The sequence below is a fragment of the Wyeomyia smithii genome, chromosome 1, assembly GCF_029784165.1.
Source record: "Wyeomyia smithii strain HCP4-BCI-WySm-NY-G18 chromosome 1, ASM2978416v1, whole genome shotgun sequence".
Lineage (NCBI taxonomy): Eukaryota > Metazoa > Arthropoda > Insecta > Diptera > Culicidae > Wyeomyia > Wyeomyia smithii.
The window spans coordinates 23,840,796-23,863,528 of record NC_073694.1 but is presented as its reverse complement, the minus strand read 5'-3'; the positions used below and the strand labels follow the sequence as shown (position 1 = coordinate 23,863,528).

Sequence of the window (22,733 nt, the reverse complement as noted above, 5' to 3'; positions counted from 1 at the left end):
GAAATCGAGATTTGCACTTGCCCACACAAACTACGGGATCGTCGCTAACACGAACTACATTACCACACTTTGCACAGTCCATACTAAACAAACAAACAACCGCCGGCCGGACTCGTCAGCAGCAACGGCAAAGGCTAAAGGCAATGAACAATGCAAAAATATAACAATGAATGTTTCAACCAGCAGCCGTAGCGTCTATGTGATATAGATGCGCTGATCGGCGCTGACACAAATTAAATCAATAAAAAACGAATAAATCGAAAGCATGCAAATACACTTCTACTTATCCGTTTATATTTCCAGTTCGGCCGTCGGATCACTTGCACTAGATCACCTAATGCACTTGATTTCACACAAAAAAAGCGTTTTTATATAGACACTAGTGGTACACAAGCTACCATGTTCACCATACATCACAGATATGAGTTTCATTATTTTGATAAATTTGTAGTCTATTTTTCTTACCTTTGTTGTTAACATTGTATCCTTACGCAGCTGTTTACGAACGTTTTACTTCTATTTTCCTTTCTGTTTGATCGCTGTCGTTTAGAATGATGTAATTCTCGGTTTTTATTTTTTTGTAATATATATTTATGGCTATTTTCTTGTTTTTCGGTTTATATTACAATTCTTGTTTTGTTTTCGTGGTGTTTTTTGTTCACTTTATGTATCGTTCCTTTTTTTTTTTTATTCTCGCTAATTTTCCATCGGTCTAGTTTCGCCACTGTTGTTGTGCCAATCACCGTGCCCAGGGAGACGACTCCACCCCGAACCCTAACTTACGACCCGTTGATTACCGGACCGGCGCCAATGGCTTTACTTCCTCGTGCGATGAAAGGCGTGATCCCAGAGATTTTTCGCCTCAGAAAACCTCCCTGTTCGGCTAGGATTGAATCCAGACCAGTTGGGTTGGTTGTAAGTGGATCACGCCACCCTACGACCATCGACACCTATGTCGGCGTTGGGATTCGAACCAACGCGTCGAGCGTGGTTGCCAGAGACGTTACTAACTACGTTAGGGCCCGTCAGTGTTTAACTATTTGGCAATTATTTTGACCTTTGTTCGATTTCTCAGTTGTTTGTTTTTGTCTCTCAGTTTGTTTGAATTAATGCTTTATAACTTCAATTTTTGTCTTTCTAGTTCTGCATTGTGTTTATTTTTTTCATTTTTTATTACATTTTATTTTTATGTCTGATTTTCGTTACTCATTATTGTTTCCGTTTTTCCCTTTTTTCTGAATTTTTTTTTGGTTTTCTTTAGTTCCGCTTAAGTTTTTTATTTATTTTTATGTTTACCTGCAATGTACATTCTTTTCTCATAGATTTTCGTATTTATGTAATCGTTTCGTTTGTTGTGCTTTGGTTTTTGTTACATTTTCATATTTTTTCTTCTGTTGTGTTATCATTTTTATACGTGCCATTTTTTATGTGAATTATTTTGATTTTAGTTCTTTTTATGTTTTGTGTGAAAACTTAAGTTATTTTTTGTACCTATTTTTATCTGAATATATACATATTTTTATTGCTTTCCAGTTTTTAATAAAACTCTACAATTAATGGGTATTATAAATATTTCAATTTCTGTTTTCAACTTTGTCTGCCTTTTCATGCCTTTATCCTTTGTTTCCATACTATTTTTCGACTATCTTTCATTCATTTCATCAGTGTTCTGTTGTATTCTACTTCCCTGATTTTTTATTATATATTGTTCATATTGATTAATCTGATTCAATTGGAGTTTCTCTTACGTGATTACTGTTTTTGTTTTTTCTACTTTATACTCATTTCACAGTTCATTTTATATATTACTTTCCGATTTCTGATTATCATCTGTATTTTTATGTTTTGTGTTTTTATTTAATTTTTTACTATATACACACTCTTCTTTTGCTGCTCTGTTATCGACTCCGTATTTTTCTATATTTTGTTTTGTGGCTCCTGTTGTTTTGTTTTGAGGTTGTTACTTTTTTCTAGCCAGCTGATAATTTTCGTTTAATGCTCTTATTACTGGTTTGTTCTTCAAACCTGACATTTCTACTGTTCATATTGCTTTTTCTGAACCCTTTTCATTTTAGACTTGTTTTCTTCAATTATCTTTTTACTGATTTTTCATTATAAATTTATTTAAATCTACTACCAGCTTGTTCTGATTGAAATTCCTATTTTTCACTCGTCTTGTTTAGATTTTGGCTTAGTTTGCATATTTTCCTCGTATAATCCAAAAAACTCCACCAAAGGTTCGAGAAGGAGTCACCAACTCCAGAGACGAGTTGGCGTAAAATCACTCAATTGCATGTACAGTAAGAACGCGCAACGAAAACGCCCGAAAGGTGTTGAACTAATTACAATTTCAATTCATTTCCTCGATTCGAGTGGTGAAGACGGGGTGGGGCTTTAATTTAGAGCCACCATCAAAAGGTTTGTGCTTTTACTCTTACGCGTCATGCTTCACCGAAGCAGCGAACATCCGTTGAATTGGTAACGAGGTGGAATTTGCATTTGCCGCCTGCATTTGTTTGGAAGAAGTTTATTCGAGCTTTCCTTTTTAATTCTGAATGGATAAGAAAATTACTTTTCCGTAAAGTGGCTTTTCATACGACCACCGGATTGGCTATTCAAACACCAAGATTGGTTTTACTTGTAGAATATAGAAGAAAAATGAATGCTGAAAGAACGTTCCAAAAACGGAGCAATTCACATATCCTGGCAGTGGCACCTGATGTTGAACTGCACTGAGCGGCCAACTGATTTGGCCTGGTGGTTTTTATTTCCGAAAATCCACGACAGTTTTAGATCCCTTTCATGGGTTCGGCAAAAACGGCTGGTGGTGAGTTCCAGCACCGAACGCAAGTCCGCTCTACGCATGACAAGCAGTACTCGGTAGGCTACGATTGTCGTGCGTGTATTGAGTTCCTCCTACTGCTGAGTTCACTGGCTGCAACAGCCGTCAAAGTGTCAAACCGTGTAATAAATAGAGCAATAATAGTCAACAAAAGAAGAAAATAAAAAAAAAAACAATCAATAAAGTGCAATATCGAACAAACTTAGCTCGGTGGAGTATACGCGCTGCACTCATTTCGTTGTGTGTCCCACTTTCGGGAAGAAACACCCCTCGATTAAGTAGAAGGAATCCTTAGAAGGGCTTTCAGCTTTATTATTATTATTATTCACGTTTGCAATCAAAGTTTGATTTATTCAAAATTAAATAAACTGATTAGTTAGAACAAAAAAAATGGTTGGAATGGTTCAAGCTTCGGAAAAGTGAATTTATCGAGGATGGAAAAAGAAAAGATGCCCCATCAGTCACTTTTGAAATTAGCTTGATTTGATTCCAACATTTCGTTTGCTAGTTCCCCATGGGCGCACAGTCGGACAAACTTTCCCAAAGAATCAATACGATTCAAGCCTACCAAAATCCGGCATCGTCATCGCCAACTCAGTACAAATTAGCTGAGATTAGCAAAACCCAGCCCGGATCAGCAAAACCAGCTGACACTGGCAGGCCAAGTTTCGACGTTAATCAATTTTAGCGAACTTCGGTCGGCCTACTGTCTTGCGTAGTAGGTAAATCCGGCCGCTGTCGGAATCATGACAAGCTGGAAAGTTTATCCCTAAACTACTTTTGTTTATTGACCAAGTTTGTGGATCCCCGGGCCCGGGATGGGTAGCAGAGACTAATTCGTTCGTTTGTTTGAAGCGGCCATTAATCAAACCACTCCAAATTGGCGGCGGCGGCGACGGCGGTTGAAACCCAATACCCTAAATCAACCGCCAGTTTTGCCAGGATGATATCTTCTGCTTTACACCTTGCTCGTTTGCTTACAAACCCGGTTTCGCTTCACCGCAGAAACGTTTAATCTGTTTCATTTGACTGACTTCCGGGGAAAATCTTCCTCCCATCCGCGCCCGGCAAGAAAAACTCTCCATTTCAAAGGCGTACATGTTTCCTTGATTGGAAATAATTAAATCCACTTCCAGTGACTGATCCAGGCGCCGGCTTCTAACTTCACAAGTCGAGCAGCGAAAATCTCAGCCACTCGTGTTTGTGTGTGTGTGTGGGTGTTTTCCGCATTCTCTTTCATGTACAGCAAGTAATCTTCGTATCATCACCAATGCCGGCTGCCAACCCAAAGCTTGTTTTGGGCATGGGAAATCACAAGCAGACAACAGCCGGCAGCCTAGTTGGGGTCTCTTACTTTTGGATCGTTGCTTAACCGACTGTATCGTCTTTTTGAAAAGTGGGTTTTCTGTCACACAATTACGCACTGGCAATCATTATCCACAGATTCTTTTAGTTCTATCTAACACTGCAGTGGCTTTAGGATTGCGTGGAATTACACGTTTGTGTTGAACCCTGGGAAGCAGATTTCCTTCTCTTATAATCGCACTTTTTTCTGTTTTGATTTTGTGATCCATTTATTACTTTTGTGTTTCTCCTGTGCTTGATCGCATTTTCTCTTTACTTTTCTTATTTGCCGTTTCCCTTTTTTTGTTTTTTAATTTTGATTTATTTATGTTCAACAAAATCATAAAAAAAACTTTTGTTCAACAAAATCGTGATAAAGAACTAAGTCATTTATGCATGCTCCCTTACAAGTTTTGCCATATACACTGAATTGTGTTTTTACGCGAGTTTTTTACGAGATTTTTTTACGCGGTTTTCTTGAAATTACGTTATTTGTGACATGGGAAGCATTCCCGATCAGAAGAGCATAACTAAAAAATTACAAAATTCTATCAACGTGAGATACAAATAACATAAATTGATACAATTTTGTATTTGATAACAAAATTGAATCTGAATGAGTTATGATAACAAAACGTGACATGAAGTAGTTCTGAAACAAGTCTAACTAATTTTTCGTTTTTATCAAAACCTGTTGTTTCTAACAATGTTTGTTATTATATTGTTCCATATACTTCCATATAACAAATTTTGATATGTGTTTGATACTAGTAGAATCATTTCTGTTATAATTTTTGTTATTTTAACACCTAGCGGGACCAAATTGGAAACACAGCCTGTAAGGTTTTCCCGTGATAAACTAACAACTTCTGTTACATTTTTGTTTTTTCTTTCTGATCGGGTTTGTATATGAACCAAGATACAACACACACACATACATACATGCATACACACAAATGCACACAAACACACAAACACACACGCATACACACATACACGCATACATACATACACACTTACAACATAGTGAAAGATTTTGTCGAAACGGCGCGATATTTTATTTACACGATTTGTTTTAATTACGCGATTTTTTTGCGTGGACGCATCAATTGCGTAAAAAGGAATGCAGTGTATGTATAAATATTTCTCGCGGTTTGGAATTGCTTGTTTAGTACAAGTTGTACATTTTTCTGAATTTTTGATACTCCATTCATTTCTTACCTGTTGATTGTTTGCCCCTACAGGGTTTTCTTAATTTTCGGTTTGTTCTCGTTGATGTAGTCTTGATTTTTCAATTAGTTCAGTTGTTATTCTTTCCCTTTTCATTTTTGCAATTTGTTCACACTTTTTCGCTGCTTTTTGTTTGTAAATGTATTGTTTTTTTCTTATCGTTATTTGTCTTTTCGTGTTCTACTTTCTCTTTATAATTTTTCTTTTTTGTTTTCTCTTATGTTTATGTCTTTATTTTTGTAATATTTCTTCTCAATTTTTAATTCTTTCAATACCTTTGTTTACATTCTATCTTCGATTTCTTATGGTTTGACTTTTTTCCATTATTTGGTTGAACTTTCTGTTCTTGCATTTATTCCTTGGCCATTGTTACTTTTCGGTTTTCAAGTTTTCTCTCCATTTAATTTATTTTTTATTTTTTATTGTTTTTTCCTATTTAACCAGTCAATGCTTTCTTTTTCCATTTCAAATTCCAAACAAAAATTGCCGACTTTTCGTGGGTTTACCTTTGCACGCACTGACGGAACTACCCATGCAGAATCAATTATAGACGCCACCATGCCTAGGACTCGCCAACCTAGGAATGGGAAGCCACCCGTCTACTGGTGGACTGACGAGATAGCGGGCCTTCGCAGTGCGTGCCTCTGTGCGAGACGGAGGATGCAGCGTGCGCGAACAGACGAACAGAGGACAGAGCGCCGCGCAGCATTCAGTTCTGCCAGATCGACGCTGAAGAGTGCGATCAAGGCCAGCAAGAGGGCCTGTTTCGATAGGCTATGCGCGAGTGCCAATACGAACCCGTTGGGTGACGCCTAGAGGATCGTAATGGCCAAGACTGAAGGCGCGCTGGCGCCTGCAGAGCGATCACCAGCGATGCTGGAGCGAATCATCGAGGGACTCTTTCCGCGCCACGAGCCAAGTCCTTGACCTCCGGCGGTCGAGTCCCACGTCCGACGTTCCAGTATCTCAGACACAGACCAGGGATGGTCGGCCAACCTACCGAGCATCCAATCCGTGGGCGACGACAGCCGTGTCGAGGCAGGGGAGGAGGCAAGGGTTACGAATGAGGAACTCATCGTGATCGCCAACTCTCTAAAGGTGAGCAAGGCACCGGGACCGGATGGCATCCCTAACCTGGCAATCAGGCTGGCGATAAAAACGGCCCCCGGGCTGTTTCGAGTAGTCATGCAGAGGTGCCTGGATGACTGCCTCTTTCCGGATAGGTGGAAGCGGCAGAAATTGGTCCTACTGCCGAAGGCTGGGAAACCACCAGGTGACCCGTCGGCATATAGGCCTATCTGCCTGCTAGACACGACGGGCAAGGTATTTGAGAGGATTATCCTCAACAGACTGGTGAGGTACACAGAGGGTGTAAACGGTCTGGCAAGCATCCAGTTCGGCTTCTGGAAGGGCAGGTCAGGGCTGGAGGCTGGATGCCATCGCCTCCGTCACCAAGACGGCGGAGATAGCACTCCAGCGCAAGAGAAGGGGAATACGCTATTGCGCAATCGTCACGCTTGACGTGAAGAATGCGTTTAATAGCGCCAGTTGGGACTCCATAGTGCTCGCGCTCAGGAGCATCCACGTACCGGTGTCGCTGTACAAGATTCTGGAAAACTACTTCCAGAATCGAGTACTGGTTTACAACACAGAGGAGGGTCAGAAGTGCGTCCCAATCACCGCCGGGGTTCCGCAAGGTTCAATCCTGGGTCCGGTGTTGTGGAACATCATGTATGACGGGGTGTTGAAACTAAAGTTTCCTGTAGGGGTTGTGACCGTCGGCTTTGCAGACGACATAACGCTAAAGGTTTACGGCGAGTCAATCGAAGAGGTCGAGTTGACGGCTGCGCATTGCATAAGGAAGGTCGAGGACTGGATGCGCTCCAGGAAACTGGAGCTCGCGCACCATAAGACGGAGGTCACGGTTGTGAACAACCGTAAATCCGAGCAAGAGGCGGTGGTCAGAGTCGGAGACTGCACCATCACCTCAAAGCGATCGTTGAAGCTCTTGGGGGTTATGGTCGACGACAAGCTCACGTTCGGGAGCCACGTCGACTATGCCTGTAAGAGGGCCTCATCGGCTATGGCAGCACTATCTCGTAAGATGTCCAATAGCTCAGCGGTATATGGCAGCAAGCGAAGACTTCTTGCCAGCGTGGTTTCGTCCATACTTAGGTATGGTGGGCCAGTATGGTCCAGAGCGCTAGGTACTAACAGTTACCGCGGTAAACTGGAAAGTACCTACAGGCTCATGTGCCTGAGAGTTGTGAGTGCGTATCGTACGGTGTCATACGATGCAATCTGTGTCTTGTCCGGCATGATGCCTATCAGCATCGCCATCAAGAAGGACAGAGAGTGTTTCGACCACCGTGACACAAGGGGCATACGAGGCACCAGAAGGTCATTCTCGATGCTCCGTTGGCAGAGGGAATGGTCTAATTCCACAAAGGGCAGATGGACGCACCGACTTATACCGGAGATATTCGGCTGGGTCAGGAGGCGACATGGCGAGGTTAACTTCCACCTGACACAGATCCTGTCAGGCCATGGTTGCTTCAGGCAATATCTGCACAGGTTCGGGCACGCGGGGTCCCCCATGTGTCCCGAGTGCGTGGAAGAGGAGGAGACTGCAGAGCATGTCTTCTTCGTATGCTCCCGTTTCGTAAGAGCGAGGAGCAACATGATGGCTGTGAGCGGGCCTGGCACTACTCCGGACAATCTAGTCCGGAGGATGTGCGACGACCCGGACATCTGGAACGCGGCCTGTGCGGCCGCCTCCCAGATTGTCCTGGAGCTACAACGTGTGTGGCGGGTCAATCACCAACACGCCAGTGGTAACTAACTACCAGTCTCCAGGTAGTTAGTTACGAGGTTATAAGAGTAAAGAGGGTGCATCACGCACAAAAGCCACTTCCCGACGTAATACTTAACCGTTGTTCCGGGAAGACCAGGGCTGGAGACAGGAGGGGTTTTAGTGGGTCGGGACAGGGATCAGTAGGTGTCTGGGGGAGTGTAACTACCCCAGCATCTCTCCCCTAGTCTCATCCCCACACCCTGAGTTCTCTTCTCAGGTGTCTGTTTGCAGATTTCGTCGCCACCTTTTAGAAAAAAAAAGAATCAATTATAGTAACCCATGAGTCATAATAAAAAAATTAACAGTTCTAGCATTCGAACTATAACCCCGTCGCGTCGAAAACGCACATCATGCGACATTTTGCGGACGCCGGATATTCCCGCTACGGCATCTACAACATTTTGGCACTATTAGACAGCAATCGAAAGAAAACCCAGTTCCGGACGATAGACGACCCTGAACGACAAGAAGATCCAAAGGATGCTGAAGAGGACTACCGAGGGAAAAGTGGCTACATCGCTGCGTGCGCTTGGCCGTGAGGTCGGCAGCCATGGTCGAAACACCGAACTGTGCTGCCCGGTTGCCACTTTTGCATCGAAACACGGCACGGCGTGTATTGCATTTGCAACTGCCATTGAATGTTAGTGTTGAATCGACAACACGCAGAGCGATAGCCGAACCACCGGTGGCAGTGGCTGTTTTTCATTTTCGCCACGGGTGTTTCAAACTTCGGCAAACACCGGAATCGAGGGATTTGGCTTCGTAAAAACGCCGGTCACAGCCGAGAGTTTCAACTTCGAGAAAGCATCTCGACAACACGCTCGCCTGCTTGTCCTAGCGCGAGTTGATTTGATTAGTGTTGGAAAATATCGAGCAAAATCCGTTTGCGAGTTTTGATGTTTTCAATCAAACCTATCTCGCTTTGGCAAGAGAGTGCGAGGTCGCAAAAGCACTTGTTTACTTGTTTATTTAATGGTCATTTGTGATGAATCCTATATGGTATTTTGCAAGTGCAAGAAATAATTCGTATGCTTTGTGCCGTCAGCGATAACAACAACTATTGTTAGCGCCGAAATGAAACGATGTTATCGATAAGAAGCGATCATCTAAATTAACGATAAATATTGATAACTTTTCCATCTGTAGATTTGGCCGTGGAATTTTACCAAATTAGGCGCTGACTGGACTATTTGGCATTAATCCTAGAACAGAATACTTTTTGTTTTGTATGGCGTCTGATGATAGAGAAATGCGGTTGAATTAGTTTACTATAGCGTTTGTAATGTTTAATATTGATAATTTGTGGAACATAAAAATATGCAATAGTAGAAATTTTTCTGAATATATTTTTAAATTTTTTTTTTCACTTGGTTAATTTTTCGAATGGACAAAATTATTGTTCAAAATATTGTCGAAGAACCATACCGATCGAATAAACCGTTCCACAGTGTTTTATTTTACCGTTTTCGTGCGATTGGATAAATAGAGAATCAAATGTTGATTATAACCATAATGTATGTTCGGAGATGTTTCAAGATATTCAAAAATGCATTTTTCAATGTAGGAAGATGAGTGATCAATCCACCTAAAAGTGAGATAGAAAATTTACTTTTTTATCAGATTGAGATAGATGCTTGATGTCTCCGGCAAAATTTTAGGTGATCTAAAAACAAGAAACTTGGCCGAAGACATAATGTTTCTATCGCTTACATAAAGTTTTCTATTAAGAGGTACTGAAAATCACAATTTTCATTATAACTTTTTCTCAGATTTTTCCGAGTTTTCAAACCTTCTACAAAGTTATCAGTCATCCAAAAATGCATGTTTATGCAGAACATTGTTTTTTTATCTCCCAAAATAAAAAAGTTTTTTGACATATTTCGATATTTTTGGAGATATTTTCACCTAAATCATCTCCAAATTACGCAATTTAATTTTTTTTTTTTGATTCTAGTCCCAAATACCGAACTGATTCGATTCAAAATGTATTCCCAAATTCAATCCCGAAAAAAAAAATCAAATTTCCAAATTCAATGCTTTTCAATCCCAAAATAATCCATAATTTCCATACGATTTCCATGAATTCCAAATGCGTGTTAAAATAATAAAGAATCCAGTCTTAAATTTTAACGAAATCTCATTTGAAATTGAATATTTTATCGTTTTCAGATTCAAATGTACTTATTTTGTTAAATAAATGCAATTCTAAACAAAGTTAAGAGGAAGTGGTAATATTAAAATCAACTTCCGAAAGCTATTGTAACAAATATGTATACTTTTGGAACAATTAGTTGATGCAATAACATCAATAAAAAAAAAAAGAAACAGTTTTATACTCTAACAAGTGTAAAGAGATAGAATAGTAGTTTTTTTACTCTAACCAAGCTGTGACAGCTCTTTGTTTACTTTTCGGTCGTTGCGCGCTGGACATGAGAAGCAGTTTGTAGCAATTTATAGGTATTTTTTTTTTTCTAATTTATAACATTCAACATATGAAACTGGTTGCAAATGCCTGCAAAACCGTTATAAGCCCGTTTTTTTCATTTTGAGATGCCTGAAACTGCGAAAACTTCACGGCAGAAGGATGTCCTCCTAAATTCCACTATTTCTTCTTTAAAAAGTTCGCTGATGATCTAAAATATGATTAGTCCGAAATATTTCCACATACGGTTTTAAATACAGAGGCGGGCAAAAAAAAAATATCTAAAATATGTTTGTACTAGGGTATCGAACGTCTTCGTCAGTGGTTTTCTTCGGCAGTTTTTCTGCAGCAATCTTATGCAAAAGGGGGCCGAAGAAAACCACTGACGAAGACGTTCGATACCCTAAGTTTTTTTTAATACAAGGGGGGGATTTGTTAGTAGCTTAAGTATTTATGATAAATATTAGTAAATAATGAGTATGTGTGTCCAATCACAAATGGTGACTTCTCAACACTGTTAGAAATTTGTAATTTTAATTGTTAGGATTTGTTTGCTTTCGCAATTAGGACTTATCATTCGTAGGGATTTTAGAAGTAAACTTACAACTAACTTAATTGCTAACTTATTGGCTATAAAGAGAGCTTATCGTAGCAATTGAGGATTGCAACGATTTTTGTCGAAAATTGTTAATAATTTTATTTGACATAGCTTTCAATGGTTCAACACCACTAAGTCTATGTAATTCGACCAAACCAAGGAGGACGCTTCAAAATCATTTTCAGAATTTTATTCTGAATCCTTTGGAGCGTTTTCTTCCTTGTTGAACAGCAACTTGACCAGATCGGTACAGCATAAAACATTGCTGGTCTAAAAATTTGTTTGCAAATCAAAAGTTTGTTCTTTAAACAAAGTTTAGAATTCCTGTTAATGAGAGGATATAAACATCTCGTATATTTGATGCACTTGGCTTGTATACTTTCAATGGGCTCTTTGAAAATAAGTTTTTTATCGTAAATTAGTCCCAAGTACTTAACCTTGTCAGACCAACTTAATATAACCCCATTCATCTTGACAACGTGATTATTGTTTGGCTTGAGGAAAGAAGCCCTAGTCTTATAGGGAAAAATTACCATTTGAGTTTTAGTAGCATTGCGAGAGATTTTCCACTTTTTCAAATAGGAAGAAAAAATATCTAAACTTTTCTGCAATCGACTGCATATGACACGAAGACTTTTTCGTTTTACGGAAATGCTTGTGTCATCGCAGCACAATGACTTTGTGCATCCTGGAGGCAAATCAGGAAGATCTGAAGTGAACAAAATTTGATACTTTTCTTTATTGGTAGATGGCCCGAAATCATTTATGTCTCCTGCCAGCCCTAGTGCTCGTTCTGTGGGATCGTTTATTACACACAAATTCTAGCAGTTTTCTTTAATTTTTATGTACTCAATATTATTGCTCCAATTCTCAGGGTCTTCTTTAAGTAGGGCGTTTGCCTCTACTTTTGAAATTTCGAAAAATTGGAGCGACTGGTCAGCGACAAAATCGTCCAACTGAAACTCCGGTTTGAAGTTTTTCACTCTAAACGTATTCTTACCATCACTCGGTTTAGATAAATTTACGAGCATTTTTCGCTTCATATCGTTACTGACCGCGTTGTCGAAAAATGCCAGGCAAATATTAATCTCCGACAGATACCAGAGGTGGTTTGTGATTTTATTGTATGCAACAATATCAGTACTCTCAGAAACAGATTTTATTTTTATTCTCACGAAGCTTAATACCTCTTGTTCAGAAGGCTGATGTGTCTTGGACAATTTCTTCCGGGAATCGCCTGTTAAAATGTCTTTTTTAACTTTAATTTTGGGCAACATCGTTCGGGGTTCAAGGAACGGAATAAATACTGGTTTATCTGCAGCGCCTACTTTGTATATTGATATAGATTCAAACAAACTAATGTCGCTAAGCAGTCGTAGTCAAGAATGATTGACACGATGTTGTATACACTGAAGATTCTTCTATTTTACAATATTTTTTCCACAGAAAAATTCGAATAGCTCAACAACGATTCAAGATAGGGTTTTTGTGTCTTCTAGGAAGTTGTTCCTCATAAAATTTCCCATCTTTTTGTGTATAGTATGGTTGCTAGCGTAAAGTTGGGTCCGCTTTTTAAAGGTTTAATTTCAGAAAACACCAAAATTAGGAATTATCAGGAGAGCTAAAATATCTATAACAATGAAATTTGAGCCAGAACAAGCCGAAATATTTTTTTTTCTTTAAGTTTGGACTCCATAGAATGCGCAAAAAAATATATTTGGGTTCGGTTTTACAGGATTTATAAGTGATAAAATTAATTTAAAATAAAAAACCTGAATTAATCCACCTAGCAGTGCAGAAACCTTTGTTATACTAACTATTACTACACATAAACTTATTATGCCAGGAAACCATAAATCGTTTAAAATTTAATTTTAAAGTTAGTTTTCCAGAGGATGAACCAAACACGATCATTGAATCAAACCTCGACGTAGTTCTCTCAAATATTGTGAATGTCATCACTGGAGTCTGCATTATGTTTTTTCGACCCCAAACCATTTTTAAGCTAGGATAGAAACAATTTATAAACTTTTGACATAACCGAACGCCCAAAAACAATAAAGATAACAATGATGCAGATTTCATTCTAGAACAGCAAATATGTTTGTCAGTTCATTTCAATACTATTGATATAATTCCTCATAATCCAAGCTAAAATACCACAATGGCTTCGTTTTTAAAAATCACAAAATCTAGAAAAAAACATAGCGATTGTAGATCGTGAATTAGCATCGAATATTTCCTACGATTTGCAGCAAAGTTCAACAAACTTGCTCTCAAGAAATTATAGTTCAGAATTATACAGGAACGCGTTAAATGCTTTGTTACCGTATAAAAGTCACTTGAATCATACGTGCGATTATTTCAAGAAATCAACAAAAATCTTGATAAAATCTGTGAGGATCAAATGCTAATAGATTTCATTGAAATTCATATAACTACTTTTGAAAGTTGTCGGTTTAATTCTATTCCACATGTATAATTTGGAAATGAAGGTTTTTCGCAAGACTTAAGGATTCTGGCTTTTTAAAGTGTATTCGAGAACGTTACTCTTTTTCAAGGCCTAGGCTGTATGGTAAAATCCAAAACAATTTCAGAACTTTATAAAACTTGCTGCGACAACGAGAACTGGGATAACATGGATACTCTGTTTGGACTGACTTTTATATTAGAAAGCAATATTTATAATACACAAAAGCGTAGTGTATCAGGTGAGTAAGAAGCGGTCTTAAATAAGCATTCCGGTTCCCTCTGAAAATTATTGAAAACTGTTACAAAAGGTTCATTAATTTACACCAGTTAGGACGCACTACACAGAGTATGAAACACAGCAAAGATATCTTTTACTCTTAGTTTCTTTTGAGAAATAAATAGCGGTTGAAAAAATAGAGAGCGAGAGAAAAAGAGAGAAGGGGAGATAGAAAAAAAATAAAGATAGAGACAGAAATGATCCAAAATGTACAATATCTTATGTTTAAACATTCTGATTTAAATATTCTAACATTCAAGCAACTAAAAAAAAAAAACTCGCTCAGTATGATTTATAAAGAGCTTGGGAGCTACCATTTGCACTTGTATACACCAAAATCGGATAATGCGTTCTGTAAGAAAGGTGGGATTTTTTCTTGTTTTTCTTTGTTCCATTTTGATATACCACACAGATAAACAACATATCTACACCCTGGTCTGATCAAGTTAAATACTTGGGGCTAATTTATGATAAGAATCTCACTTTCAAGGAGCATATTGAAAATATCCAGTCAAAGTGCAATAAGTATATCAAATGTTTATATCCTCTTATCAACAGGAATTCTAGACTTTGTCTCAAGAATAAACTGGTAATTTACAAACGAATATTTAGACCAGCAATGTTATATGCAGTTCCCATCTGGACAAGTTGTTGTGCAACCAGGAAAAAGACACTTCAAAAGATTCAGAATAAACTTTTGAAAATGATTTTGAAGCGTCCTCCCTGGTTTAGCACGAACGAGCTACATAGGCTCACTAATGTAGAAACATTAGAAAATATGTCAAGCCAAATTATCAACAAATTCCGACAAAAATCGTTGCAATCCTCAATTGCAACGATTAGCTCACTTTATAGTCAGTAAGATAGTTTTAAGTTTATTTTAAGTTTATCTTAAGTTTCGTTTTACTCCTTTTTTTCTTGACAAGTAGGTTTAATAATTTTCCTACAATTACATTATCTTAACTGCGAAAGCTAATAACATTCAATAATACTAAAAAGCGTACAAATATATATATAATAGTGTTGAAATGTCACCATTTGTGGCAGAACACACAATACTAGTTCTGAATAAATATTTTAGTACATAAATAAACCATTACAAACTCCCCCCCCCCCCCCCCCTATAAAAAAAAAACATATTTACACCTATACACGTACATACACACATACACATATATACAGCCAGTGTTCATTTTGTTGAACTGAGTCGATTGGTATACAAGACTTGGCCCTCAACAGATTCATTTGGTGTTCAAAGTTAAATATCCTATGTAAAAAAATACTCTTCGATCAATATCTCGAAATCTAAGCCACTAATCAAAAATCCACTCGGTAGCATTATGGGGGAGCACAGTAGCTTTCATTTGCATATAAAATCATCAAAATCGGATATTGCGTTCTATAAGAAAGGTGCGTTAGTATTTTGCGACACACACACACATACACACGAACAGACATTGCTCAGTTCGTCGAGCTGAGTCGAATGGTATATACGGTTCGGCCCTCCAGATCTGGGATCTATTTTGCGTTTTTCGACCGATTTTATAACCTTTGTTTAGTATAACAAAGGTAAAAAGCTATTAAAAATAAAAGGTTCATTTATTACACCCGTAAGAACTAACTACACAGAGTATGAAAATTATGCACAGATGTCTTTTACTCTTAGTTTCTTCTGAGAAAAAAATAGTAGTTGAAAAAAAGAGAGAGCGAGAGAAAGAGAGATAGTGGTATAAAAAAGGATAGAGAGAGAAATGATCCAAAAAGTAAAATACTCCAGGTTTAAAAATTCTTTGGTAAATATTCTAAAAATCAAGCAACCAATAAAAAAAACTCGCTCAGTATGATTTTCAAAAGGGTTTGGAGCTTTCATTTGCATTTGTAAACACTTAAATCGAATAAAGCATTCTGTGAAAGGTTAGATTTTTTTTGTTCAATTTTGATATACTATTTGCGTTTTTTTCGACGCGCTTTTTTTTATTTTGCGTTTTTCGACCGATTTTATAACCTTCGTTTAGTATAACAAAGGTTATAGTATAACAAAGGTATAAAACCATGAAATATTTATTTGTTATTTATTTATTTTTTTTTATTTTTCATAAAACTCAAATTAGCACAACGACTAAGCATTATCCAGAGTTGTCATACAAAAGTTTTTTTTCTACACCATAACTAATCATTTTCCGGTTGAGCCCCCAGACTTTTTGACAAAACGTTATTTTGGGACACCCTAATCTACATAGTCGTTAGTATCCATAGTCTAGAATGGATTGGTTCAACACCAGCATCAAAAAACAGCACCACACCTTTTTGTGGTCACTTTCAAATTTTATTGCTTTCTTGGTGTGCTGTGTGTTGAAGGCTGTATTTACCGGTCTTCTCACCAGCTGGTGACCATTTGGACCAAAAAGGATAACTTTCGACTCATCCGACCGAAAAACGATGCGCCATTTAGTTGCACCCTAGCTAAAAACTTTTTAGAAAATTCAGTTCTTGCCAATTTTCGTGCAGTTCATAAAACTGTACATTGCACTTTCACAATGCTTCTTGTTTCGACACCATTTTGAACAAAACTAAGCATGCATAGACAAAACAAAGTCACAAAGAAGAGGGAGAGAGATCTTTCTTGTTCGTTGTTGAATAACCTTCTATCTTAAATGGCCGTACGTCCTTAGACATAGTCAGCACAACATAACGTTTGCGGTAGAAAAATGGACAAAAATTGCCGATTTTTCATGGGTTTACCTAAAATCGCACTGACGAAACAACTCATGCATCGTCAATCATATTAACCCATGAGTTAGCAAAAACAATTTATTTGTTTATTTGTTTATTTTGGTATAATTTTCATCTGACTCGAAGTCTTAATGAACTAAGGTATATATGTATATAATATTAAAAACTTATCCTTTCTAGCTTTTTCAATTTAATTTACCGCTCTATCAGTAAAACTCTAACTGTGTACGCGAAAAAAGTGAAGCTACTTCGTTCAGAAATGTGCGCGTTCAAAGAACGGTACCCCGCCGCGTCAAAAACGGACATCGTGTGGCACTTTGTGGACGCCGGCTATGCCCGTTCCGGCATTTACAACATCTTGACGCTATTCGACAACGATTAGAGCATTGAAAGAGAGCCCGGTTCCGGACGGCCAACGACCCTGAGCGACAAGAAGCTTCAAAGGATGCTGAAGAGGAAGACCGAGGGAAAAGTGGCTAAATCGTTGCGAGCACTTGGCCGGTAAAACAGTTGAAAAGTATCTGGAGAACATGAACATACATGTCAGGAAGCAGCAGTCCCGTTCACTGGTCTCGAAGCTGCAGGCAATGACGCAGCGATAGCGGTTGAATAAGAGATTGAATCTCACCCTGGATGGCAACGACTGGCAGGGTACTTCGTATTTCATTTCTCCCACGAAGGAAGTGAGCTCCGTGGTGAAATTTATTTTACACACCAAGTTCCCCAAGAAGGTGCTGCTGTGACTGACAATCAGCGAGAAAGGGATGTCAAGGCCGCTCTTCTTTCACTCCGGACTGGCCGTGAACGGGGAAATTTATAACACGAAGTGCCTGCCAGAAGTTGCGTCGTTCATCAAGAAATACCATAAGGGCGGAGATACGGTGTTCTGGCCAGATTTGACGTCGACCCACTACTCGAAGTGATCGTTGGAGGAGATAGAGTGGCTGAATATCGATGTGGTACCGAAGTCGGCGAATCTGCCCAATGTCCCCCAGCTGCGTTCCATTGAGAATTTCTGGGCAAACTTAAAGCGCAAGATCTATTCCGACAATTTTGTCGCGAAAACGGAGGAGGAAATAATAAAAAAAAACGAAGAAAGAGCTCAAGAACATGCCTACACGCATGTTTCCGTCCACCATGGCGAATGTTCCGGTTAATTGCCGGAAGGCCGCTCGCAAGGGCGTAGAATTTTTTTGCAAATAAAATAATATAATAATCATTAATGGGAAATTTGTCCAATTCAATTATCTGCCTCAGTTTTATTTTTCATTACCATCTGAAAATCTCCCAGCTGGTCTCGAGGTACAATGCTGGCCCAACAAGCCAGTCGTCGTATGTTCGAGTCGCGGCTCGGGAGAGACTGTTAGTGTCAGTAGGATCGTAGCGCTAGCCCCGCAATTGTCCTGTACATATACCAGTCTGCTGCGAAGTCTGTTAATAGTAAAACAGAAGGTCGAATTCCGATATGGAATGTCCATTTTTACCGCGAACTTTAGGCCCGTTGCTGTTTACACTGTTCTTCAAAAACGTTTTCTTGCTGCTGGATGTTGGCTGTAAACTAGTAAACGTAGACGATCTTAAGCTGTACTTAATAATAACCTGTCGACGATTGTCGACAACTCAGTATTCACTGTACACATTTCGAATATTGAACGACCCGTTAATGAAACAATGTTCCAATATACTATTACTTGTTCAAGAGTATGTAACCGTTGTTACAAATTGTCCTTAGTGTTTTTTTTTTAAATGTGCTGTATGTTTATATGTAACTATTGTGTTTCTAATTTATTTTCATGTAGTTTGTTAGTAGGATTAGTGAATTAAAATAAAAATAATGTTATTAGTTAGGTTAGTAAGATACACAAACACAAAAATTGTTATACATACTAAAATGGGCCAAGCTAAACGCGGAACTGTTATACACAATCAGAAAAATACAACCCTGAGGGGGTGGGCATAATCAAATGCAGGAAAAGGGAAGAAAATTGTGGGTGGTAAAAGGAGGGGAAATCAAGAGTTGAAAAACCGCCAAACGGTCAGAAGTACCGCAGCGTTCGTGTGAGAAGCAAGTGAGTAGAGATTTAGGAAAAAAAAAATTTTAAAGTAGCTAAGTGAGTGCCGAATATCAGCCAAAGAAAGAGTGCATTCAGGTAAAGAATACCACCCCACTTTAGCAACGACGTGCTAATAGTCTATGTCCGAATAGGACCTTTTTTTCTGTTTTTCCACCAAACGAAACGTCGTTCTCTCACTTCACACGAGTCGGCCTAGGTGGTAAACTCCACCTACGTCTAACCGTAAAGGAGTTTCGGGCAGCGACGAGCCCGCTTAATCCTCGGGCGATCGGCCCTAACCGTAAAAGAGGACCCTTCTCGGTGGCGTCAAAACGGTCTCGTCCGTGACCCATCGATTGAGTCAAAGAAGGAAGACGCTGAAGAACCCGCTTCCCCGCCAAATCGCGCAACCGCCATTGCGATTTTGGTCATACCAGAGCAGCGCAGAACAGCAACGAGTTTTCCCCCTCCCCCGCAACCAGCAACGCAGCATCGCAGCAACAGCCACGTAGCATCACATCGAAGTAGCCGGTACGTACCGAGAGCAGGAATTGTTCTGCTAGCGCCCACCCCACACACACCCACACGCACATATTAGATAGTATATTAAAAACTCAAAAATCGAACAGTTTATCCATTCAAGGAAAAAAAAGAAACCTCCTAGGAACCCAATAGTTTCTTGCACAACTTTTCCGCGCGAAGCCCCTCCGATTACCCCGCGGCAAGCCGACCCGGTGATTCAAGATCCACGGTCTCTTGCTCGGTGAGCTTTCTCGGGAGTACTATATGCCCAAATAGTAATAAGTACCAGGCAGCGATCTTGGTCCACTATTATTTTCCATATTAGTTAATGAAGCGGTTTCTCAATTTAATCCTCTAGTGCCCAAATTTTTGATTCTGATGAGAAACTCTAAAACGCTCACTTCATAGTCAGCTTCACGAAAAAAATAATTCAATTCAAAGATTTCATAAATTCCTGCGAAGACAATTTTTTCATAAAAACCCTTTTTATTAGTAATATAATATTCATTGTGAAGCTATAACATAAAAGAGTAACATGAGAGGTTTAAAAGTGGCATTTTGGCTGTTGTTGAGCATTTTACATCTTTGTTAATGCAGAATACTCAAGTATTTTTTTTAATATTGCTATTGCTAATTCCTGCTATAATTTTTCGAGAAATATTCTTTAGGTTGAACGGTTCGCAATCCAATAATGGCTACCAAAATGGCCGGATCCTCTCTCACACTCTCTCATCAATTACGTACACGTCGCACACACCTACAACTTTCACTCTCAACCAGCGAATCATAATTTTTACTTAAATTCACTAACATACCTGCGCCAATTTTCATAATCTTGCTATTTTAAGATCATTATAATGGTATCTTCACTATTTTATAGCTACCGCCATGATTTTCACATGTTTTCAAAAGATTTCTGCAAATTTGTTGGGGTGCAGCTGGTCCACCATCACACTAGGCAAAAATCCTACCGCTCGGCAAGGCTGGTTTAAATCAGTTTTTTTTTTCACCACTTTCACTGTAGCTGCATTACCTATATTTTTAATTCACACTCGGAGATTGTTTATTCACCTACCGATTGAAGATTTTAGCACGAAAACTGTTTCAATTTACCGGTAACTGTAAATTTATTTCAATAAATGAATTTTTTCACTTCGTAGTCACCTCAGTATCACATCATTTTTGTTTACAAAATGGTTCCGGTGTGTAGGGTAAATCAGCATAGAGTGGAACCCTTCGAGGTTTATAGCGATTTTTCATTCCGAATCTTTATCTGTGCAACCAATTGTATATCTACACTACCCGTCATAAGTTTGGAACCGCTTTACTGAGTATTGCAACACCCAGTTTGAATATTGCAACACCCCGAAAAGTTTAGCATCACTTGATATGGGCAGATTAATGTAACTCTATCTATTGATTCTGGAAACCTAGAGAGTTGTGGCCTTCAGCAAAGTTGCTCAGGAGGTCAAGGGCTTGTAATTGGCGGACAGTATAGTGCGGAATTCAACCACACCGCAGCGCTATTGTGCATGTAATTTCGAGCGCTTCGAACTTAGTTTAGCTCAATAATCACATCTTTTACACTTATGTGTACACATGACGAAATGAAACCAATTTGAATGTTGACAATTTGATCACCACACACAATACGTAAGCTTGTGTGTGTTTATTCTAAGTGCTTTCATTTGACATAACATATAGCATGCGACTGTGTTGGCATGTTGACAGTTTGATCACCAACATTAACAACCCGTTCTACAATGGAGAAAATTGACAATATCGCGACTAAATTGATTACCTCGGCTGCAAACAGTTGCAGTAGACATGCCTCTAATCCGATGATGAAGGATTTGAACACCACAGAGGGCATTTGGTATTACTTTCCGCTGCAAGCTGATGACCGAACACGCAACGCCGTCGGCTCATATGCAAGCCGAGTGATTGTGACTGCAGTACATGGCGCGTTCGAGAAGGCGCGTGTACGCCCCATCCAACGAGCAGACACCCAAAATGTATACACGAAGTCAAAAACATTCGCCCTGGTGGTTGCCGAAGTTGTCGAAGTCGTATTTCAATTAGGACACTGAGTGTTTTTGGTTAGTGTTGACACTGAATTGTAATGAAAATAGCCTCAATGGAATAGTTTGGAACACACATGCGGCCTTATACGTTATACGGCGTTGAATACGTAGAACTACATGTACCCTAGCGCCGCATAGTGGTGTAATTCAGTACTAAGTTGTCTACCATGTAGAAGCCTTAAGCATCCTGAACAAGTTTGCTGAACATCGCAACTTTCTAGCAGGTCGGAATCGTGAGATTAGTCAGGTTCAAAATACGACAAATTGTGTGCCAACTAGCGCCACATAGCGGTAGAATTTCACACTGAGTTGGCCACCATACAGTAGCCTTTGACCTTCGAAACAAGTTTGCTGAAAACCGCAACATTCTAGGTTGTCAAAAACACGAGATATCCGCCTATTCTAGGTGACGCCAAACTTTTCGGGAGACGTTTCAATATTCAAACTGGGTGTTGCAATACTCAGTAAACGATTCCAAACTTATGACGGGTAGTGTATATTACATACCTACTGCTTGTCTGAAAACACCCCTCACTTGAAACTGTTTATTAAAAATGATGACAAATCAAAAAACAACTTCGTATGGACAAGATAATAAAATCGCATCAAATCAGCCATCGTATGTACCAGGAGGTCCACTGTTTGTCAATTAACCCTAATTACAACGCAAAAACGAAACCGTCTTCCAACACATCTTTATTGCATCAGCATGAGGGCAGTGTTGGAAGTTTCGATTTTGTGATATTTTGTTCATTGTTGAGTAATTGCATAAAAACCCTGTTCTAATTACTTTTACAATTGAGGTAATCAAAGGAATCACTGAAATATTTTGAAAACATTCATCTATTCAACCGCAAAACTGGCCACAATGTTATTCGCGATGGTTGTCTTGACGACAACCAACCAGTGTAAACAAAACCATAACTAGAAAAGTATTGCCGCTAGAGAAAATGGGCCGATGCACTAAACGTCGTAGAGCTGCCTTGCAGCGGGAAAAAAAAAGAAAGCGAAACGCGATGTTCCTGATCCCTTGATTTGGGCTGTGACAGATCCGTGGAGGATTACTTCAAGAGGTGAGTGAATCAGATAAAAAAACTGAATGCAAGTTCATCTAGATTTAACCATTTGCTCCCCGTTCCCGTTGTACATAACAGGTTCCCTTGCCTGTGAGATGAGTTGATCTTTGAGGGCCGAATACACTTACGGCATGACATCGCTTTTCTGAAGAAAATTGGCAGTACCTTCTTGAAACCTTCCAATGTGTCTTCTAGCCTCTACCACCTACTCATCTACATGGAAGG

At 39.1% G+C, this 22,733-nt stretch overlaps 1 protein-coding gene across 2 annotated transcripts in view; it reads right to left on the bottom strand.

Annotated features, from left to right (window-relative positions):
• The window catches only part of LOC129717901 (uncharacterized), a 121,831-nt gene that overhangs the window by 97,915 nt on the left and 1,183 nt on the right, over positions 1 to 22,733 (bottom strand). Inside the window, exon 1 of one of the 2 annotated variants that reach the window (XM_055668174.1) lies at positions 20,164 to 20,493. The exons of the other annotated variant lie outside the window; for it this stretch is intronic. The gene's annotated coding sequence lies outside the window, so the exon portion shown is untranslated. Of the gene's footprint in view, positions 1 to 20,163; positions 20,494 to 22,733 lie in introns of those variants that run through there. 2 annotated transcript variants of the gene reach the window in all.